The sequence below is a fragment of the Lonchura striata genome, chromosome 1A (assembly GCF_050655825.1).
Source record: "Lonchura striata isolate lonStrDom1 chromosome 1A, ASM5065582v1, whole genome shotgun sequence".
NCBI classification, from domain to species: domain Eukaryota; kingdom Metazoa; phylum Chordata; class Aves; order Passeriformes; family Estrildidae; genus Lonchura; species Lonchura striata.
In genome coordinates, this window is record NC_140741.1 from 3,880,407 (window position 1) to 3,901,325 (window position 20,919).

Below are 20,919 nucleotides of genomic sequence, written 5' to 3' on the forward strand. Positions count from 1 at the left end.
GTACAGCAGCTGATGAATTGTGAATTTACACCGAGCTTATTGTTAAGTGTCTCTCCCATGTTGATAAACCATTAGTTCACTTCAGTTTAATTCATTTTAAGCATGAATTAAGTTAAGGTAATTATGGCCAGCTGACTTCTAAATGAGTGTCCATAGAGAAATTATATATGCTCGAGTTATACTCACTTTAAATTCACATCTTTTTTTGTTAATTCACATTGACATCTTGTGCAGGACAAGCCATTGGGCATCTTGGGCTTGTGCCAGAGTACCTTGAAGGTAAGGAAGGAGATTTTGAACTACTCTCAATAGAGGGCAAAAAAATCAGATTCTCGGAGATGAAAAATATAGCAAATTTTTTTTTTTAATAAATAGAAAACATATAAAAGGGCCCAAACATAATAAGATTTTGCACATAACTATGATAATTTAATGTTTTTTTAATCTGAAACATTAAAATTAAAGAGCATAGCACTGTTTCTATGCCCTTCTCAAGTCAGCACTTGTTGGCCATAAGGAAACCTCCAATTTACCCCACCATGCCCCAATTAATGTGATCATTTAAATGGGCTAAAATATTTGTACAGCTTGCTTTTTTTTCCTGAAATCATCTCTTCATATGGCCCTATCAACTTGTTTCTAATGTACATACATAGACTAATTTTCACCATGGCTTCAGGAATAAGAGTGTGTTACTCTAACTCCAACTGGAAAATAATAATGCCATTGCTCCAGTCCTCCTGCAGCTTTGCCACTGTCACATTTATAGACTGTATTGGTGGTCCAAAGGCCTCACACAGCTACAATGAAAAGTAGGTTCAACCACAGCTTCCAGACAATGGTTTTTTGCTTAGAAGAAATTTTGTGAATGCCAGCACTTTGAAATTTAATCCTACAGAGGTGAAAAACAAGACTTTTTTCTCTATGAGGGGATTTACTATTTGGGTTAACCACTTGATTAGAAAGGTTATGACCTTTGTTTATGGAATAGCTGCTGTATTTTTAGCCCAATGGGAAGGAAGGTTTTGATGTCCAGAGTGCTGATAGTGAATATGTATTTTCACTGGGGAAATGTTCTGTGTCAGTGAGGAGCAGGAATGAAGTCTAATGACAACTCAAAATGGGCTTTTTGAATAATTGTGTGTGCATGGGGAGGAACAACCAAAGTGAAAAACTTACCAAAAGCTTTCTATACAAATATATAAAACTTGTTAGGATATTGCTGTAATTCTTTTGGAAAACTGTGCACACACTTCTTAAATATAGTGATAAATGTGAAGAAAAGTTTCAGAAAGAGAAATGCCCTGGATTCTGAACTGAGATTTCAGTTGAAAAGATAATTAAACAAAAACTGACAAAGCAACTAATGGAAGTTCAGGCTCTACTTCATAGTTCCAGCCTTTTCCCCTCACATTTCCAGCTCTCTCTCTTCCCACCGAGGCCGGAGAGCTGCCACTAGAGGTCAGGTGTTTATCGCTCTGCTCACTGCCATCAATCACCTCTCGTGCTGCTTGGTTAGAAACGATCCTGCCTGAAAACAAACTAAAAATCAGAGCAAGGATGAACTGTGATTTTACACCACGGTTATGTATTCTTCACAAATCACAACACTTAAAATTTAGTTACGATTTCATGTGAGAAATCAGCAGTACAAAGATGGGATTTCCCATCAGGCAAGGAAAACATTCATTGATTCAGGTGCTGCACCAAAACCAATGGAGAAGCTATCAGTAATGGTAATGAAAATAATGGTTAGGTACAGTACATGTAGGTTTGGAATGGCATAAGGCAGGTTCTGCTGTGATTTTTACCGGTAATGATTTTTCTTGTCGTACAATTAGTGTTTGCCTGACCACATTTTTGGTCAGTGCAAAAGTGAGTGCCAGCTGGACAGGCAGCACAAGCTGGGGGGCAAAATAGCTACTTTTCCCCAAAACAAAGGATGCTGGAGGATATCTAAAGGAACTGGGGGAGAGGACGTGGCAAGCTGAAGTTCTCACCACACAAAATGCTTGGTAAATCAGGTTTTGCTTGTTTCCTGGCACATATGCAATGTGTTCATGGCTAGGAATAGTTCTATTAATTTTTCCAACTTGCTCTCGAGTTCTTTAATAACTACATAGTCAGTATTGCTGCCTTTTGCAAAAATACAAATGTAAAATTTACTGGGTTGGGTCTTTCCCAGAGAATGTAGTGAATAGTCATAGGAACTAACACAAGTAGAACAATCATTCCAGGTCCAAATGTAGGCCCATTTCATCAATACTTATGCATTTTACAGAGGATCATGATGATTTTCTGAGCAAGAGCCTAAGAAAAAAAACAAGAATTTAATTGCTTAAAATGAGATGTTATGTAAATCAGCTAAGCCAGCACAGGGTGGTGACTTCAGAGAACCCCACCTAAGCTATTGCCTCCCAACTCTACATCTCCATAAGGAGATGCATTAAATGAATTTATGGGGATGGATCCACAGGCCAAAGGCATGTGCAAGGGTATTTAGCAAGCAGCAGTTGCAGTCTCCTGAAAACACAGGTCCAGAAATTCCAGCTCATTCATGGTGCTTCAGAAAGGCCCAAACCCAGCCCAGCCTAGCCCCTTATTCTTCTCTTTCACAAAAGTGTTCCCATGACATGCTCCTGTTCCACAGATCCAAGTAAAGGCAAGAATTTTGCTTTCTGTAGAAGAGATAAAAAAATCATCTGCGATCCTTCCTTTGTTAAATAAAAGAGTTGGGTTCAGTCTTCTGCCAGAAACCATTCAGTAGCAAAGAAAGAGCTCTAGGCTATGTGGATGCAGCCCTGATCAGCCCCAAGCATCACTGCCATTCCAGCACTTGAAACTTCTGGTTTTGTAAACTTTTCACTGAAGATATCGCCACAGAAAAACCTGGAGAGTATCCAAAGTCACTTAAAAATGTATTTCACCTGACATACAGAACGTCTTGTGTAAACTACACTGAGATGATCTTCAAAGCCTGTTCTTTCCATCACTGCCTCTTTCAGAGTGCAGCAACTTCTCTTACAGAGATTTCTCTGATAGTAACAAAAGTCATTAGATATGTCCCAGAGCACAGTCTTTTATTCATTGGCATCACTATGTTTTCAAAGTATTTTCCAGGTGTGTTTGAAATAACTAATTTGAATTTGTTATCTAATCTGTACCTCCATGCCAAATTGCAGGAGACCTTCAGTGCAATGTCTTAGAACTGTGACAGGGTGAGAGGTGGTATAAAATTTCAGCATTTAAAAACTCAAAGCATGTCAATTCCAATTTTTTTGAGAGATTTAACTTTATCAACAACTGGAAAAACAAAATAATCTAAGAGTAAAAAGCTTGAAGTACTAGTCATACACACTAGGAATAAGGAAGAACTGAGTTTATGTAGGTTTGGGAGGGTAGGCTTTGGGGTTTTTTGGTAAAAGAAGTAGGTCTTTTTATCTTTGTTCAAAGGGTGAGTGGCTACTGTTCTAAGCAGCAATATAGAAAGGCAACAAGTAATTTTGTCTCAGGTGTTTTCTATTCTCTCCACCTTGTTTTTACATGGTGCAATCACCGGTACAGAAGTCCACATTACTCAATGTCCATTTACTGCATGCAAATATTTTTGTTGTGATAGAAACATTATTTTAGAGGATGGCACAATGGTCGTGTTACTATCTTAATCCAGCTGCTGGTAATATGAAACTACTCACAGAGTACTTTAAACTGCTACTGTATGGTTTGCTAAAAGTGCATTTAGGGTTTTGATGATTACATTGCTCAGAAGAGGGACTACAGCTTTTCTTTTCAACCAGAGAGAAATTTAAACAGCAAATATTAAATTTTTAGGCTTAAGTGATTTCCAGGGTGATAGTATTTGTTATTTGCAGATACAGAGTTTTATAAGGATTTAAACAAAACAAAACAGTTCATGGGAAATCACCTATTTGTGTTCTTGTAATGCCATAAGACAAATGCAAGGAGAAATATTTTTAAATTACAGACGAATGGTTCTATCAAGCAAATGTGAAAATAAATTCAATAAGTAGGCATTCATCCTCATTTTGTAGAGAAATCATGTATCTACCTTGAGTGTTAAAAGGTCAGTCTAAAAGATCAGCTGTTATATCAAACTTTCACTAATTTCCGGGCAAAAGATCTGCACTCACAGTTGCAGCTGTTTTCCACAGGGCTGAATTCTTACCAAATCTGATAACTCTACAGGGCCTGCACAGTTCTATGAGGCTTCTGTACCTGCTGACAAATAGGAAGAATAACTTTGTTAACACTGGTGACTGCACTTTGTAAAGCTAAGCCACTGCAGGTGGTTGAGTCCTTTATTTTCTAAAAAGCAGTGCTTTTTAAATCCATTTAATGCTGGAAGAGTTAGCATGCAGCAAGGTGTTCTCTGCTGCTGCCTTCATCTCTCCTTAAGTTCTGGCCCAGGTGTTTGGAGACACACCAGTCCAAGGTGAATACATACAAGGAATACATGCATCCGTCTGCTCCTGACAAAGGGATAATGTGACTGGTATATGTAGAGTACAGGAGAACTGACCTCCTATCAGCTGCAGTCTTGCTGTGTTGGCCACTTTTTGTAGTGATACAAGAGGAAAGCAAGAATGCAGTTTTGCTGTTTGTTAGGGTTTTATAAAATAACTTTCTGGCTGTGTCTCTCTTCTACACCAGTGAATCAGGCAAGGTAAAAATAACCATGTTATCCTCTCACACCACCCCCCAAAAATAGGTAAAAATGTTCTCACAAGGTATGTGGTAGACAGGATGCAGGGTACTGATAGAGACAAAAGGGTAGAAACATTAATAGCCTTTCTGCCTCCTCTTAGAGTTCTTCACTGTCAAAAAAGTACAATTTGAAGGCCTCTGTTTCTTTCCTCCTCAATGTCTCTGCATTTGGTACATCTCAGCAGTCCTTATTTTCCTTTTTTTAATACCAGCTTCCCACTCCCAGGCCTCAATCTGAATATCACCCATAAAAATTGATGAAGGTGCCAAGTCCAGCGTGGCATTTACAGAACAGAGATGCCACATCAGGCTTTCATTGTGACCTTTATTGTGACCCCTGTGTCCTCAGGCTGTCCCTGGGAGTTTGCTGCTGCTGCAGCGCAAGCCCCTCTGGGAGGAGCTGCCCCTTGTTTTGCCGCAGAGCACTCTGCTCTCCGTGAGGAATGAAAAATAACAGCGGTGGGTTCCAGTATGCATGGCATGAAGGATGTGGCTGCCAAGAACAAAGGCTTGATCCTTGTGTTCCACAAAAAGAACGGCTCAGTATACTTAGCACATTGCTCTAAGTGATTAATCCAGGGAATAAAGGTGGGTTTTTTTCCTGAGGCACATGAATATTTTTTAAAAGTACAATTTTATTCTCTTGGAGCAGCAAAGCCTTAGAATTGAATAGCCCAATTTCTACTAGTGCTATCATGACTTGTGATAAGGAATGGAAAAACAATATAAAATAGTAGCCTACTGTATCAAACATATTCGTTCAATAATATTCTTGATATTCAGGAGCTTATCAGAAACCTCATGTCAGGTACAGACTGCACTGGGTACAACCTGCTGTTCTGCTGGAGCAGATGAAGGCAGATCAGCTATGCAAATTCAGAAAACTGCACATATTGCAGGAAGCATTAGGTATTTTCATACATTTGTACAGTCAACCTTTTCTTTTAATGTAGGGTTTGTCCCTTCACTCTGAATTAACTCTTACCTAGAGGCTATTTAGTGAAGAGCCTTGCTGGATTCAGGCCCACTGGAAACTATTTATCACTGTTTACTGAAGAGAAAAGCAGGCCGCCAGATTAGCAACCAAATCTAAAACTGACTTCAAAGTACATTCTCCAACTGCATAATACACATCTTTCAAATTTATGGACATGAGCAGAGATCTGAGAAAAACATGAAATCATCATTTATCCAAAGACAGTGTGACTTTCATGAATCGTGGGTACAAATAAAATGTGCATACCTTCCAGAAGCAAACACTGTAGCCAGGTCTCAAAGGTAACTCAAATCTGACTAGATTAATTTAACATCTGTTAGTTGTATTTCTAAATCAAAGCATCATTAGTGTAATATACATACCAGCTGTAAAGTTTTTATTTCTGGAGTGAAAAACCAATGTAAGAGCTAGAGACAGAAAAAAACAACAAAAAACAGTAGATTGTTCCACTTGGACTCTCCAAGGATTTACAGAGTTTAGGGAGAAAAAAAATCAGCATTGTATTTTATTTTTAATCAGAAATTCACTGGGTCTGGATTAAGTACATTTTGATACCAGTATTCCACTCTGATTTTTTCATGTCTAGTTCACCTTTATTTGTGTAATAAATAATATTTTTCTGCATATAGTTCATGGGATTGATAGTGGGGTAATGACTGACTTGAGTATTTTCTCTAAGAGCAAATCAAAGTTGCTAAATGTCTTGGGATCTTTATGTATAGGCAAGCAGCACTTTACAAAACTGAGAGAAATTTTAAGATTTAGCCCCAAAGAACTGAATAGTAAACAGGAGCAAGAATTTAGTATAATTATGTTAAAAGTAGTCAATGAAATGTTGGCCAATTGGAAAAACTAAGTTTGCAGAAGAAATAGGGCTTGAAGGACTGACACAAAGACAGCAGGCAAGGACAGTGTGTGGTTGTGAAGCAAACGCATTGACCCAATCAAGGGGTTTGAAGATAGGGGAAAGAGGAATAAAACTGATACTGGTGCAATGGAAAACCAAACAACCCACCAGAGATTTCAACCACTCTTTGATCTGTTTTTTAATACCCAGAGCAAGTGGATATGGCCTTCACCACCTTCTTCCAAGGCATGGTTTAACAAACAAGTGAACTGATTTAACAACATAGAGCTGCAAGGGGGAAGATCTCTCTTCCTTCTCCCCTTTCCCAGTGTCCTCTCCTCACTCTTGTGCCTGATCTGGTGTTCTGTGGCTCCCAGCTGAGGCAATGCAAGTCCCTAATCTACCAACAATTAGCCAGTCTTTTGGGGGGTTTGAAAAATGCCACAAATACTAAAACCCAAAGAGGGTAAATGGTGGAGCCTGTGCCTGAAAGAAGGGGTAGAAGGGAACGTGGTTTTCCATTTTCAGCAGTGCTACATTGATATTACCCCTCCTTAGCTGCCAGAACACTGTGATGTGCAGCTGTGTGACACCTGTGACACCTGGCTTTGAGGATTTCTTCCTGACTCAGTTTCCAGTCTGAGCACTAGCCTATGGCATTACCCTTGATAGGAAAAAAAAAAAAAAACAACAACTTTTTCAGTTTGTGTTGTATTTAGAATTTTACTGGGTCAAAAATTAGAGTTTTTGTAATTAGAGTTGTACTGGTCATAGGTAAATAACTAATCTAACTGTAAAATCTGAGTGGAGACACAGCTCCTGTAATTGCACCGCCGAGTAATCAGGTGCTGTCAGGACACTCACACCCTAGGTTCTCTAACCTCACTTACCCTGTGATAATATAACAGTGCCTTGCCTTCCCCGTATGCAGTGCCACGGGCACCTCGCTCTGTGCGGGGCCTCTGAGGCTTTCTGTGCGTGTCCATTGCCGTGACAAACCTGGTGACACGTAGGACAGGGATGGGGCACTTTACCTTCTGCACAGCTCCAAAAGGCAAACTCCCAGAATGTAAACATGAAGGAGATGTACAGGACAGGTATATTGACAAGATATTTTTCTTTCCAGATCAAATAGAAAGAAATTGGAGGTATACTGAGATATCAGAAACATTTGAAAATCCCAGGCTGGACATTAAACAAACATTTGTAATGCTGAACCCCAGGATAAACAGCAAATATTTTGTGTCCTCTAACAAATATTTGCAGAGTTGCACACAGATGAATTAGGTAATCAGAGCAACTGCTATCAGATAGCAACTCAAAATGGGTGCAAAACTCTATGATACAGCTGTAATTAACCACTCTTGTATGATGGTTCTTGTTCTCGGAGGCTCCCAGAATGGTATCAGTGATCTGCCTGTCCTGTTGTCAGCATTTTCCAGTGGCTTGGGAATTTCTGGGGTCTCCAGCTATGGCTGTAGAAAGGGTGAAGCCAGACAAGTGTGTGTGCACCCTGAGAGGCATGTAGCTGGCAGGAGACCAGCCTTGGTGTGTTTGCTGCTCTACATTGAAACCTTATGGATTTTGTTTGGCAGTTTTTAGAGCCAAATATACCTCAAGACATAAACAGGAGGTAAAAAGTGAGAAAGGGAGAGAATTATATTAAGATATGCAAAAGACAGTAACATTTTTTTTTTTTAATGGGGGAAGACCTGTGAAATAATTCTGTTAAAAACTAAATATCTGATAACACTAGTACACAGAAAAGCATACTTCACAGGCTGCTCCTTAAACAAGTTCTTGTCCTTGCTTCTTTTAAACCATATATCCAGATTTTTCTTCTGGCTCTTGCTGCATTTAGAGTGAATGAAATTATATGAGAAAATTCACTTTTTTGGTTTTTTGAACTGGAAGGACATTAGCTCAGAGATTATTATGAGAAAAAAAAACTGGAAAATATGCTGAATATTGCAAATGTATAGCTTAGAAAACATGCTGGATTTTCATCTAGTTCTGAACACAATTTCTATTTCTTGCAGGTTCAGCATCAAATTGTTTCCACAAGGTCATGAGGTTTTCAGAAGAAAATGGAGCATTTCAGGCTCAGTTTCACTAAAGAGAGATGGGTCTTACTACACAAGGATCTGTCATGTGCAATTTTGTTTACTTGGGACTGTTTGCTAACCTCCAGCTTCAATGAGTCACGGTATTTTTACTATCATGCTGTCCATTCCATAGGCTTTAACACACTCCTCCACTTAATTATTAACAAAGTCCAAAGGTATCCACCCCTCTCCCACACAGATCTTCCACCTAAACACAGCTTTGAAACCTCTTCTTATTTAAAATTGTTCTTTACGGTTTGGATAAATACAGTGTTAGCAGTTGATGCTTTCGTGTTGCTGCAATGACGTCCTTCCCCACGAAGGCGCCTGCTGCTGTTTACATTCCTTATGTCCAAACAAGCCGGACTTGCCCACACTCCAACAGATATCCTCTGGCTTTTCTCCTCGTGATCCAGCTGAAAATCACCTCCTTTCCCAGCGTTCCCTGTAGTCACTGAAAGAAGCTCTTCCCTCTATTTCCTTATCCCTCAGGTCCCTGCCACAGTCACCTTTTCCATGTCCTTGGTGAGGCTGGACCAGGGTTTGATGCCAGGCTGATTTCCAGGGTAGTGCGGAGGACAGAAATTCAGCCAGTGTTCCTCCCAGATGTGAGGCACATGCCATGAATTAAATAATGAAATTATTCTTATTTTCTGCTGCTATTTTCTATTTTTCAGTGGAACAGGTTCCCTGATCTGGTTCACAGTGCAGCCCAGCAAAAAGCTGGAATTGGGAAGATTGAGGAGTGATGCAGCATGGCATGAGGACAAATAAGGATGGATGTTGGGATGTACTGGATGTTGGGATGTTTCTGAGGCCACAGGATCATAAAACCTTTCTTTTGCTAGACTGGAGTAAGCCTCAATTTCTAGCCAATAATGAGCTTGTTAATCTGTCTTAAACCAATGTGTTTCCAAGTCTAGTCTGACCTCCCTCTGATGTGTTTTTTAACATTCTGTTTACAAATTATTCTATCAAACACTTTAAAAGTACAGTCTTGCTTTTAAAATACCTGTTTAGTACTTAGTTACGAGCAGCTCCTATTCACATAGCAAAGCTGGTCAGCGTGAAGAGCAGCGAGACACACTTGAACAAGAACGTGCACAGTCAAAGTTAAAAGGAAAAACTGGTACCTACAAAGCATCAGCCCTATTAAATGTGATTTTGTTTTGAAGTCTGACTTTTAGATGTGCAACCATTGAGCAGAGTCCTGAAATAAACTGTGATTGTTCATCCCAAGCCAGCTGTGGCTGAGGCTCGGTGTATCACTTGCGAGTGCTGGAAAAGGTTGGGTGTGTATCACGGCAGGTGTTAATCACCGGCTGGAAACAGGGTAGGAAAACAATTTAAGCTCAATGGTTACTCAGCTAATTGCTTTGACTAAGTCTCACATTTACACACCCAAAGCACCCAAACTCGACATTTTTACTTGACTGCACAGTTAGAAATAGTTCCCCTTCCTCCGGGGGAGATAAGTACAATCAGTACAAGGGAAAGAAACTTCTTGCATTAAGGACCCTGGAGAACTGCAAATCTGTGATCAGATGAGCTCTGGGAAATGCTCTGGTGTGGACACACAGCACCACTACCACCCGGCAAATATCCCGCTGTGTGCCACATGCTGCCAACTCCGGAAATGGCAGCAACCTGTACTTTCCCTTCAATTGCCTCTGCTAAAACCAAACAAACCCAAATCGGCTTAGCTTTGAGCTCCCCATCAGGAGCCACGGGACTTTGCACCAAAACAAGCGCACATGCACGATTGGCACTGCATATCCTCAGGTGCTCTGGAAGTCGTACAATGTGTGCACAACCACCGCATCTCCTTGGGTGCTCTGGCAGTAGTTCAACCTGTACAACCACTTCATCTCCTTGCAAAAGGTGTGCTTACACCTCTGGTGCATGAGGTGTCTAGGTGTGGAGGCAAACAGCAGTTGCAACTTCAGTTTTAATTTCTGCAGTTGGACTGAATTATTTACAAAGCAAAATTATTAAGGGCAAGCTGATATTTTCACAGCAATTCCTTTTTGAAATCCACATAAAACACGAGTGAAGGCCCAGAAAATTCTGCAACTTACATTTAGGCAGCAACTAAAGCTAGACAAGGATAGATAAGCATTGATACTGGGAAAATTGACCAGTGACAGCATAAGCTGATCAAGGCATGCCAGGGAATAAATACACACTGCAGAGGTGCATAGGAGGACAGATTAAAAAGAAAACCAAGTAGAAATTGCTAATAACTGTATTAAGAAACACAATCCACTGAACATTCTGTCTTGCTTCTTTGTTGTGCTGTGTCATGCTCATGGACAGGCTGTGCAGGGAAGGAGCCGGTTTCCTGCAGGCTTGGTAAAGGACAGTAGAGATTGCACCAGAAGTTACGGGAAAGAAGATTTGGGAATTGGAAGCAGACATCAAAGGGGGTACAGAGTTGACGTAAATAGAAAAGAGATTTGAGAGGGGACAGTGAAAGTTAGCTTTAGCTGGAGACGGGAGAGAATGAGCACCAAAAGATGTGTTGCAATAGCCACTCGTGAGTAAGATTTGAATCACAGCTATGGGGGCGACAACAGGGACAGATTTTAAGTATATTGCTCAAGAAGAGAAGCTCAGTGACATGGATAAAACACCAACTAGGAAACTGAGATTGGGGAAAAGGGGTAACAAAGGCTTCACTGAGCCAACAAAACAAAAGTAGGAGCAAGTGGGAAACCTGGATCAGAAAGAAACTCTTTATTTGGAACAGGAAACATTCAAATAGTATTCAGTTCAAATGACTGGAAATACAGGGGTAAGTAAATTAAAATGAATTAAACAACTAAATTAAGAGTACATTTATTTCCAAGGATAATAGGGAAAAACCTGCCAAAAAAAAGGAGGAAACCTGTTCCCTCAGTCACACTATGGCAAGCACCACATTCATCAAAGAAAGGAAGGAGCAATCCACCCCAAAAGGATAATAACAAAAATTCGTCCCAGTTCAAGATACCAAGCAGTGATATGTTTTCTAAAAATGTATATGTTTATTATATTAAGCTTAAGTGATTTCTAGCAGTCCCCAAAGATCAAAAACAAAACACACAAATAAACCTGGCAAACCTGCTGAATCTGGTAATGCAGTATCCAGCACAAAAATAAATGTATAGAAAAGGAATATTACACTGGAGAAAGAAATCATTCAGATGAGAAGGAGGGCAAATTTGGGAAAGAATAGCCACAGCTGAGTTTTAAGAGTAATTGTTTATTGCCATAAGGTGTTTTCAAGTCAGTCTGCTTCCTCCCCATCCAGCATGGGCTCTCCCTCAGAAGAAAGATTTGGGACATCCTGCTTTACTGTAAGAAAGGTGCTTGTTCTGCTAATAGTTTTCTTTAAAGAGCTTTTTTTTTTATTAAAACAAAGAAATTAAACACACTGGTTGTAATAATGATGAGAGGGTAAACATTAAAAAAAAAAAAAAATCATCCATTCTCAACCTGACTGGCAATCATGTAGTGAAAACCCACAGCAACAATGACAGTACCAGCATAAAGAGTAATGAAAGGAGTTCTAAACATTTTGGCTTAAGAAGAGTTAATAAGTTTAAAGCACCATGATCTTACATGCAACTGTTCTGAAGTCTTTTTCACACAGGAAGAGATTTATGGACACCTGCAATGTTTGATCTTGATGCTCTGACAAGTTATGAATTGTTTCAGTAAGTGAAATGAGCAAAGTAACTTTCAAACATGAAAAGAAATTATCTGAATGACCAAGGCTATACCTTATATAGATGGGGTGGCATGGTAAGCATCTCTAACAGAAATTAAATGTAAGTAACAGCTTCATTGCTTATTTTGTTGGGAAATATAATCTCAGCTTTTTTTAAACATCGAATGTCTAAATAGTTTTGTGGAACAGTAGGCTTGTGTAAACCTGTAAGTTGCATCCTGCTTCCATCCATAACCTGTCATAGGAAAATGAGGTAAATGAGCCTCATGTGACTTATCTAAATGTTTTCATTTATCACCTTTAGCCTTAGAGCTTTGTTCTAATCCAGGAGAGAGACATGCATCTAAAAACAACCAGCCCTCAAATCCAGCCTGACCTAAAACCAACAGCAAAACAAAGCAGCACAGATATTTCTGTACCCAGACTGCTATGCTGGGAGAGAGCTTCATAAGGAAAGCTCAGGGTGGATACATCTCAATGGTCTCCTCTGCTTCACCAGTTTTCTTGACTGTTGTTTGGGGTTTTTTAAGGGGTTTGATTTAATGAGAGAGAACTGTGCTTTTAGCAATTATTTGCATACTGTGTATATTAAATAAATCAGATTTAATCCTCTCCTCTTCATTATTACATGGGGCTTTTGGCTTTGACATATTTTGACCAAGCACAAAGGGGCAGGATCCAGCATGCACAAAGTTATACAGAAAAAGAATCAAATTACACTTTGACAGTTTTCTGGACTTCTGCTAGTGACCTCTGCTCATAAAACTTGTTGCTTTGTGATTGTCCAGCCTCTTCTATTCTTTTAATAAGAATGATTCAAAGATTAATGTAATTAATTTTCCATTAGTACATGTTAGTTCTATAAGGCTTCAGTAGGCAGTCATAGAGAAACAGAACCCTGTGTATGCTATTTCAGCTGATAAAGTGCTGGCTGCAGTACCGGGTCTCTGCAGTTCCCACTTCAAATAAATACTCAAATGGGAAGGCTCTATGGCTCTATCGACTTTGTAGTGGAAGTATTTCACGATGACCCAGCAAAAACAAGGCCCATTGTCTGTTAAAATCTCTATCATCAAATCAGCGAGAGAAACCACAGCAAATATTTGAGCTCAGGGCCAGCCCACTTCCTGCATTCTGCCAGTAGCTGGAGGAGGAGGCAAAGGCACTGCCAATTCTCCCTGCTATGGTCTGTCCTCCCAAACTTCTGAATGAGTCTGTGCTGACTTGGAGCTGCTCATCTGCTCCCACAGAATTGTTATGAGAGACTCCATATCTGGCCTTTAAATAAATGAAAAGGCATTTCTCTTTTGCAAATGAAAATGTTTTCTGTTAGAAATGCTGTGTGTGGCTGTGCAGGCGTCTGACAAAGCCAGCTGGCTACTGGAAAGATGGAAAATCAACAACTGCACAAATGTGGCTGCGTCTTCCACAACTGTCAAACTGTTAGGCAATTGTAAAAAGGTTATTGCACATTAACAGAATATAAAATTAATTGAAGGTTATTACAGCTAAAAACCTAGTAAATCATCTAACTTCTGATTTCTAAAAACTTGCACATTTAAATAACTAATGGATTTTTATATTTAGTATGGTATTAAGATTTAAACTGTGATACAAATTTACACGATCCAGTAATTTTCGATAATCTACACTTTAAAAGCTCTTTCAGTACAGAATGGTTTACTGCAGTCTACTGTGCAAATATTTAAAGTGTGACATGGATTCTCCTCCTTTGCCACTTTCTGCAACACCAGTCATTTTCATGGACAAAATGTTTCCAAGTTCTTTAGAAGAATCACTTCCAGAACAGGGGTTAAGAGCACTCTCCTCCATGCCTGGAGTAACACAGCCCTCCTTGCTGCAGACGGAACTTGCTACATGTTTGGTGTAGGCTGAGGAGCCCACAGTTCATAAACAGGAAACAACCCACAACTCATTTTGAATTCCAATAAATATTTTGTGTTTTACTGCCTTTGGGACAGCACTTGTGTGTGAGTCAGGACAAGATGAGGTGTGGATAAAAAGCTGAGTCAGCCTGGCATGTCCCTCACTGGCAACTGTGGCAAATCCTTCAAAACGTGCATATTCCCCAGGCAAAAGCCTGCATCCATTCCAACATCTTACTCTAGAAAATTGTACTGCAGCACTTGCATCATGTCACCTCACCTGTGATGAAATATGTAGGTGTTAAACCTGGGTATTAACCTGCTAAATCAACTGATTCTTGTGGCATAGGGTGTTGGCCCAGCTTGGGACAGACCATGGAACAGCTCTGGTGGTTGAGAAGTTAAACAGTGACCAGAGCTAGTTTGAAACACTTTGAAATACTTTAAATCAATATAGGGCTTTTAGTTATCTTCTTTTTTCCATGGTCAGTATTGCCTTTTGCTGGCTGGTCCTGAGCCATGCCTCGGGGCTTTTCAGCCTCCACAGTCACTGTTGTTTCTGCACTGAGTGCTCTGGTGTCCAGGGCCATGTGCTAACCCCAAATTTATGATAAATTTATGGAATTAAGTGTAGTGCTCACTGTGCTATGGACCAAACCCCAAAACAGTGCTCTCTTCCCTTTCTAGACCTCATTTAACTTCCCACTGGAAACCTCTGAAGTGAGTCCTGTTTTATCATCCCGGTACTGTGTCATTGACTGCTCAACTCACTAATTAAGTGAGGTTCCTGATTAAATTTTGGTTTTGACTGGTTAGTTGGTTGGTTGGGTTTCTTTCTTCCCCACACGGAACGCAAACGTGAAGGCAAGCACGCACTTACATATTCTGAGAAGTGTTTCGCGGAGCGGTGGACGGGCGCGGCCACGGCCGTCCCTCAGGCCGGCGGCGCTGCCGGGCCCGCAGCGGGGCCGCCCTCCGGCCGCGGGGCTTCGAGCGGCCGGCCCGGCGTCCCGGGGCTCGGCCCCTCAGCCCCGTCCCCCGGTACACAGCGGGGGCTCGGAGGGAGCTTGGGCCGGGGCTGTGAGGGGTCTGAAGAGTATGAAGGCAGTGAAGGCAAGGAGGAGTTTGAAGTAGGGGGATGTGAGGGCAATGTCGGCAGTGAGGGGTGTGAAGGGAGTGAGGGCAATGAGGAGTGTGAGGGCAGTGAGGGTGTGAGGGCAGTGAATGGAGTGAAGGCAATGAGAGGTGTGAGGGCAAATGAAAAGGGCGAAGGAAATGAGGTGCGTGAGGGCAGTGAGGGGTGTGAGGGGTGTGCGGGCACTGAGGCTTGTGAGGGCTCTGAGGGGCGTGAGGGCACTGAGGGGCGTGAGGGCACTGAAGGATGTGAGGGCACTGAGGAGTGTGCGGGCACTGAAGGGTGTGAGGGCTCTGAGGGGTGTGCGGGCACTGAGCGGTGTGCGGGCACTGAGGTGCGTGAGGGCACTGAGCGGTGTGCGGGCACTGAGGGGTGTGCGGGCACTGAGGGGTGTGAGGGCACTGAAGGGTGTGCGGGCACTGAAGGATGTGAGGGCACTGAGGGTTGTGCGGGCACTGAAGGATGTGAGGGCACTGAGGGTTGTGCGGGCACTGAGGGGTGTGCGGGCACTGAGGAGTGTGCGGGCACTGAAAGGTGTGAGGGCTCTGAGGGGTGTGCGGGCACTGAGGGGTGTGCGGGCACTGAGGGGTGCGAGGGGAACGGGGCCGCCCCCGCCCCGCCAATGGCGCACGGCCGCGGCGGGAGGTGTGTGCCGACCTCACTTCCGGGCCCTGTCACCGCCGCTCCGCCCCTCTCCCGCTCCCTCCCCGCCGCCGCTCCTTCCCCGCCGGCAGCCGGGCCGCGGCCCGCCCCGCCCCGCGCAGCGCGTGGCAGCGATGCACGGTACTGCCTTAGGGGCGGCCTCTACCCGCGCCGCGCCCGTGTCCCGGCCGGGGCGGCGGCAGGAGGCGGGAGCGCTCGCCCGGCATTGGGTGACGCCCCCAGCTCGCTAGCGCGGCGGCGGCTTTGCTAATGACCTGTCCTTTCTTCTCCTCCCCTCCCGTGCTATTCGCTGTTACTCCTCTCCCGGCCCCGCGGTGCGAAGCCCTCGGCGGAGCGGCGGCGGGCGGCAGGAGGAGGTAGCCGGCCCGGGGAGATGCTGTAGCGGCTGCGGGAACGGGGCCGAGGAGCTGCAGGACGGGCAGAGCCGGCCCGGCGCAGGTAAGGAGCCGCACGGGGAGCGGGAGTTCGGGGCGCTGGAGGTGGGAACAGAGAAGGGGGCAGTGCGAGGGGCTGGTTGGCGACTGTCGTGTCTCCTAAATGGAACAGCTGGGTTGCCCTTATCCCGGAACGAGCTCGGGCACTGGGCAGAAAGTGCGTGCTTGGGGGTTCCCGCTGTTGGCCCGGCTCAGTCGGGCGGGTTGTGCTTTTCCCGGGCGGCTGCTCACAGGAGGGTCCTCTGGCCTGAAACCAGGAGCAGGTCAGGAACGCCTCCGGGCCTTATTCTGTGGTTTGCCGCGTTCTTGGTTGTCCCTGTGGGGCTGGATACTTGCTTTTCAAAAAGCATTCCAGCAGTAACAAAGGAAAGGAGTGTGAAAAGGTGTTGCCTTGTATTCATATTAAGATTGACCCAGTCTCACTCAATGATACAGGAAGCTGTTCCTAAGCTCTCTGATGGAAGTAGTATGAGCGCAGGATTCGTCACACAGGATTATCTGGAATGATTATGTTTGGCACTTTTAGCATTGGGTGTCTTAGTAGTACTGCACTAATAAAGGTGTTGCATAAGTTTTGTTGTGAAGGAAAATCGTGGTCAAACTCCTTGCATTACAGAATATGCACAGACTTTCTCATTGGCATCTGGCACTGCTCACCTATTAAAATTTGCTTTGCAGGCAGCAAAATGGATCAGCTGTAAAAACTATTTCCTTTGTTAATCCTGAATCATTGACTTAGCATTGAGGCTGCTACCTGGTCTCGTGCTGGAACTGAGGCACTTGTGGTTCATGTGATGTGGTCACACGTCTGCTAAACCTGAACCAGTATCATAACTTTTGTTGGCTGGCATGAGCTACGGAGCAGCCATCAGCTCCTGGTGACTTTGAGTGGCAACTTTGGGAATTTCAAGTAATACAATGTAGTGTATTGGAAGGATGAGAGTATGCAGAGCTTATGGGAGATTTGTGGAACTCCCCAAAGAGCATGCTTGCTGTCTTTTCCCATGTTGGGAAGGAACTCTTAGTATGGTCCAAAAAACATTCTTAGCAAGCTGTTGGTGCCTTACATTGACTGTCATCCTCTACAGTCAGGTGCATATGGTGTTTTGGCTACTTATTGGAAACACCTGGTGGGTTTGTAATTTGCTTTTCAGTAGTTCTTTAGTGTCCTCATTTTCTGTTAATAGTAGTAGTCTTCATAAAGGGTATTATGAAATTTAAACCATGGAGAGAGTTAGGCTTCAGTTGTGATTTTGTGTTGTTATGCTTGTAATAGTTCACGTGCAGAATGTTATAAGAATATAAGGGACAATAATGTCCTACAGGAGAGTAGGATATATGGCCTGAGATATTTATCTTGTTCTAAAGAATGTATTATAATGCTCACTGTTGTCCCAAAGCAGGCAAGGAAACATAATTTTCTTATTATTTTTTCAGAAGCAGCTTGTACTTCAGAATTGCAAACAACTCTATTCTTGTCCTTACTTTTATATAGCTTTCTTGATGAGATTTGGGTTCTAAGTTCTGCTTCTATTGCACATGTCATATTTTTGCAAGGGAAAAAACAGAGAACACCATACTTATCCTGGAAAATAAATGAAGCTGAACTAGTATTTATTAAATGCACAAGCATATTTTTGTACATAACTTTGGAATTTAAACTTTTTTTTTTAATCCAGTTTTTCAAAATCTCTCTGCATCTCTAATTTGCCTGATATGTTTTAGCTATGTATGCTTATTTATATATATACAGGCCTTATAAAGTATATAAAACCAAAATCTCTACCTTTGAGATGTAAATCCTCAAAATAAAGATCAATTGCAAAGACATCTCATGGGGCTGTGTGTGCACCTTAGAAACTATAACTACTGTAAATAATTCCACAGAAAGACTTTGTGAGAATGCTCTTTACAGTAAAAGTATTTTACTCTATAACAGATAATTAAAATAGCACAGGACTGTCACTATAGTGTTCTCAGTTGTGTTTTGAATTCTTTTTGAATTCTTTTTGAAAAAAATCTGAATTATATTGGGATATACCAGTTATATTCCCTAGTTAGCTAGATGTCAGTGTGGTCCTGATGTAAAATTAGGGATGTATTAAAAAACTCAGTCATTTAAAAAATATCTTAGCCCAAGTGAAATGAAAGTTTTTGGGTGTTTTTTAGAAGAAGCATAATGAAATATTTTTAAGTTATATTACATTATAGCTATGTAAAATCAGTATAATAAGCTCTGGGAAATTTTGAAATTTTATTGGCACTTTTTTTTTTTTTAAAGAATGTCAGCAGCTTTTTATTTATGAAGAACTGCTTGTTATCATCAATATGCACATGAAATGGAAGGGGAAGAAATTCTGGAAAACAACTTCTGTTTCAGCCTTGCAAGATGCTGCTTGAAGGGGTAAGTACATACATGGACTGGACACAGAATCTATGTAAAGAATGATTAACGTATATTCAAATGACAGAGAGAGAAATCTGAGCATGTAGTGGCAATAAATAATTGATAAACAGAAAATATATAGCCCAATCAGGAGAACAAAGTAAAACTTCCATATGGCCTGATATCTACTGCTGTCTTAGGTGCTAGTCGGTAGAATTCTGAATTCTTAATATTTTAGGAGTAGAGTGCTCAGCATTTCAAAGGGCCAGGTTGTGGCAAGTACATTTTTTTCCCTCTTAGGATTTTTCATAGAGGTGCACAGAGAGAAATAAAAGAGAAAACTATATTTTTGCTTCTTGTTTTTCCTATGTAGAATGTGTTTAGAGAATTGTTTACCTGGAGTGAGTGCTTGATTGGATTCAGGTGAGGATTGTTTGAGCCTGATGGCCCAATCCAATCCACCTGGGGCTGGACTCTCAAGAGAGAGTCACGAGAAGAGTTAAAGATAAAATCAGAAAAAGGAGTATGTAGTTTTAGTATTCTCCTTTTATATAATATATGAATGTATTTTAACATAGTTATAATAAAAAAATAATTCAGCCTTCTGAATTAAGTCAAACATCATCATTTCTTCCCATTAAGTTTGCCTGCATTTACAATACCAGGTCTGTTAAATTAAATATTGAATGACATTTTATGAAGTAGAAGGCTGAATTTTTCACTGAAGCAGAAAGCCAGGTAAGGTTAGGCTGTTAATCATCACAATCCTCAAAACTTAAATCTCTCCAAGAGTGTGATATTTGACATGTTTTAAAGATACTGAAGTAATATGAGGAGACTGTTGTGTGACCAGATTGCATGTGGCATTGAGATGTTGCCAAATCTGACTCCACTTCCTCATACCACCTCTCATAGTTTCTGCTTATGAAACAATATTTATTTATAAGTGTATTGCATGTATCTTTAAATATCTAAGAAGTGTAATTTGTGTGTCCAGTGAAGGAGTTCTCATGCACAGATTACTACAGATTATAAACCACAACTCTTGGGCACTCTCATCCTGACTGAGGCTTGAGTTGTTGTTATGTGACTGGTTTGTGTGCATCTTTGCTGAGTCTTAAATGTGTGTATGGTGTTAAAATTTTTTATACTTTGGAAAGATGTAAACTACCAAAGAGGCATAGTTTGTTCTGTAGTGCTGTATTCATCTAAATGTAATGGTTTAAATTCAAGTTGTCTCATGCCTGTGGAAACACTAAAAGTAGGAGAGATTGCCAAGCATTTGGCAAATTACCTATCCCTTTCTAAAAATGCTGATACACTGTCATGGTTTTTAAAAGATGTATAAACTGGGAAATTATTTGCTAAATCTTTGCAAATAGTAGAAGAAACTTGTTCCAAAATGTGTCTGCCTTGAGGAACTCGGAGCAGAGTGCTGAAGTTGTACTGAGGTTGTACAGCTCTTTGGCATGTTTCCAGGCAGATGAAATACATGTGAAAGCAAGTTACTCTAATATTTTAATATTTCATATAGTTGTATCTCATTCGTTTGTTTTTATTTTGTTGAGAAGTACATAGAAGGAAACCAGAACTGCTGTTTGGTATGCTGGTTGAGCAAATCCTTGCTAATTTTTGAGTAATAACATCCTGAAGCTGAGAAAACTTATCATGGGGAATGGTTTAGAGTTTGATGTATTTTAAATGGAAAAATAATACTGCAATGACTTAATATTATTTACATTTAACAACAAAAAACAGTCATAAAAGTGGACCATTTGGAACTATTCTACAGCCTGTGATTAAGATTTGGAGGAAAGTCTTAATGTTTTGTTGTGTATATCCATCCATCCAGCACTGTTATGCGAAGTTCTATTACCTGAATACAGGCTTGTATTGCCATTCTTTGTTTTATTTCATTACACAAATAAGTGCTACATGCCTGTTTTGTTTTAAAAATTATTTACAGGAAATGATTGATATAACAAATCACAGAACAAACCACTGAACATGAATGTTCAGAAGGTAAGAA

At 41.3% G+C, this 20,919-nt stretch overlaps 2 protein-coding genes across 3 annotated transcripts in view; both read left to right on the top strand.

Moving 5' to 3' along the window:
- The window catches only part of LOC144246307 (uncharacterized), a 135,040-nt gene extending 125,127 nt beyond the window's left edge, over positions 1–9,913 (top strand). The window contains exon 14 of the mRNA XM_085569101.1: positions 8,609–9,913. The gene's annotated coding sequence lies outside the window, so the exon portion shown is untranslated. The remainder of the gene's footprint in view (positions 1–8,608) is intronic.
- A 5,341-nt stretch (positions 9,914–15,254) lies between these two features.
- The window catches only part of PPARA (peroxisome proliferator activated receptor alpha), a 32,165-nt gene continuing 26,500 nt past the window's right edge, over positions 15,255–20,919 (top strand). Inside the window, exons 1-4 of one of the 2 annotated variants that reach the window (XM_021529928.4) lie at positions 15,255–15,313; positions 16,393–16,508; positions 18,786–18,908; positions 20,857–20,912. The gene's annotated coding sequence lies outside the window, so the exon portion shown is untranslated. Of the gene's footprint in view, positions 15,314–16,111; positions 16,191–16,392; positions 16,509–18,785; positions 18,909–20,856; positions 20,913–20,919 lie in introns of those variants that run through there. The other variant, XM_031503667.3, reaches the window with a different exon arrangement.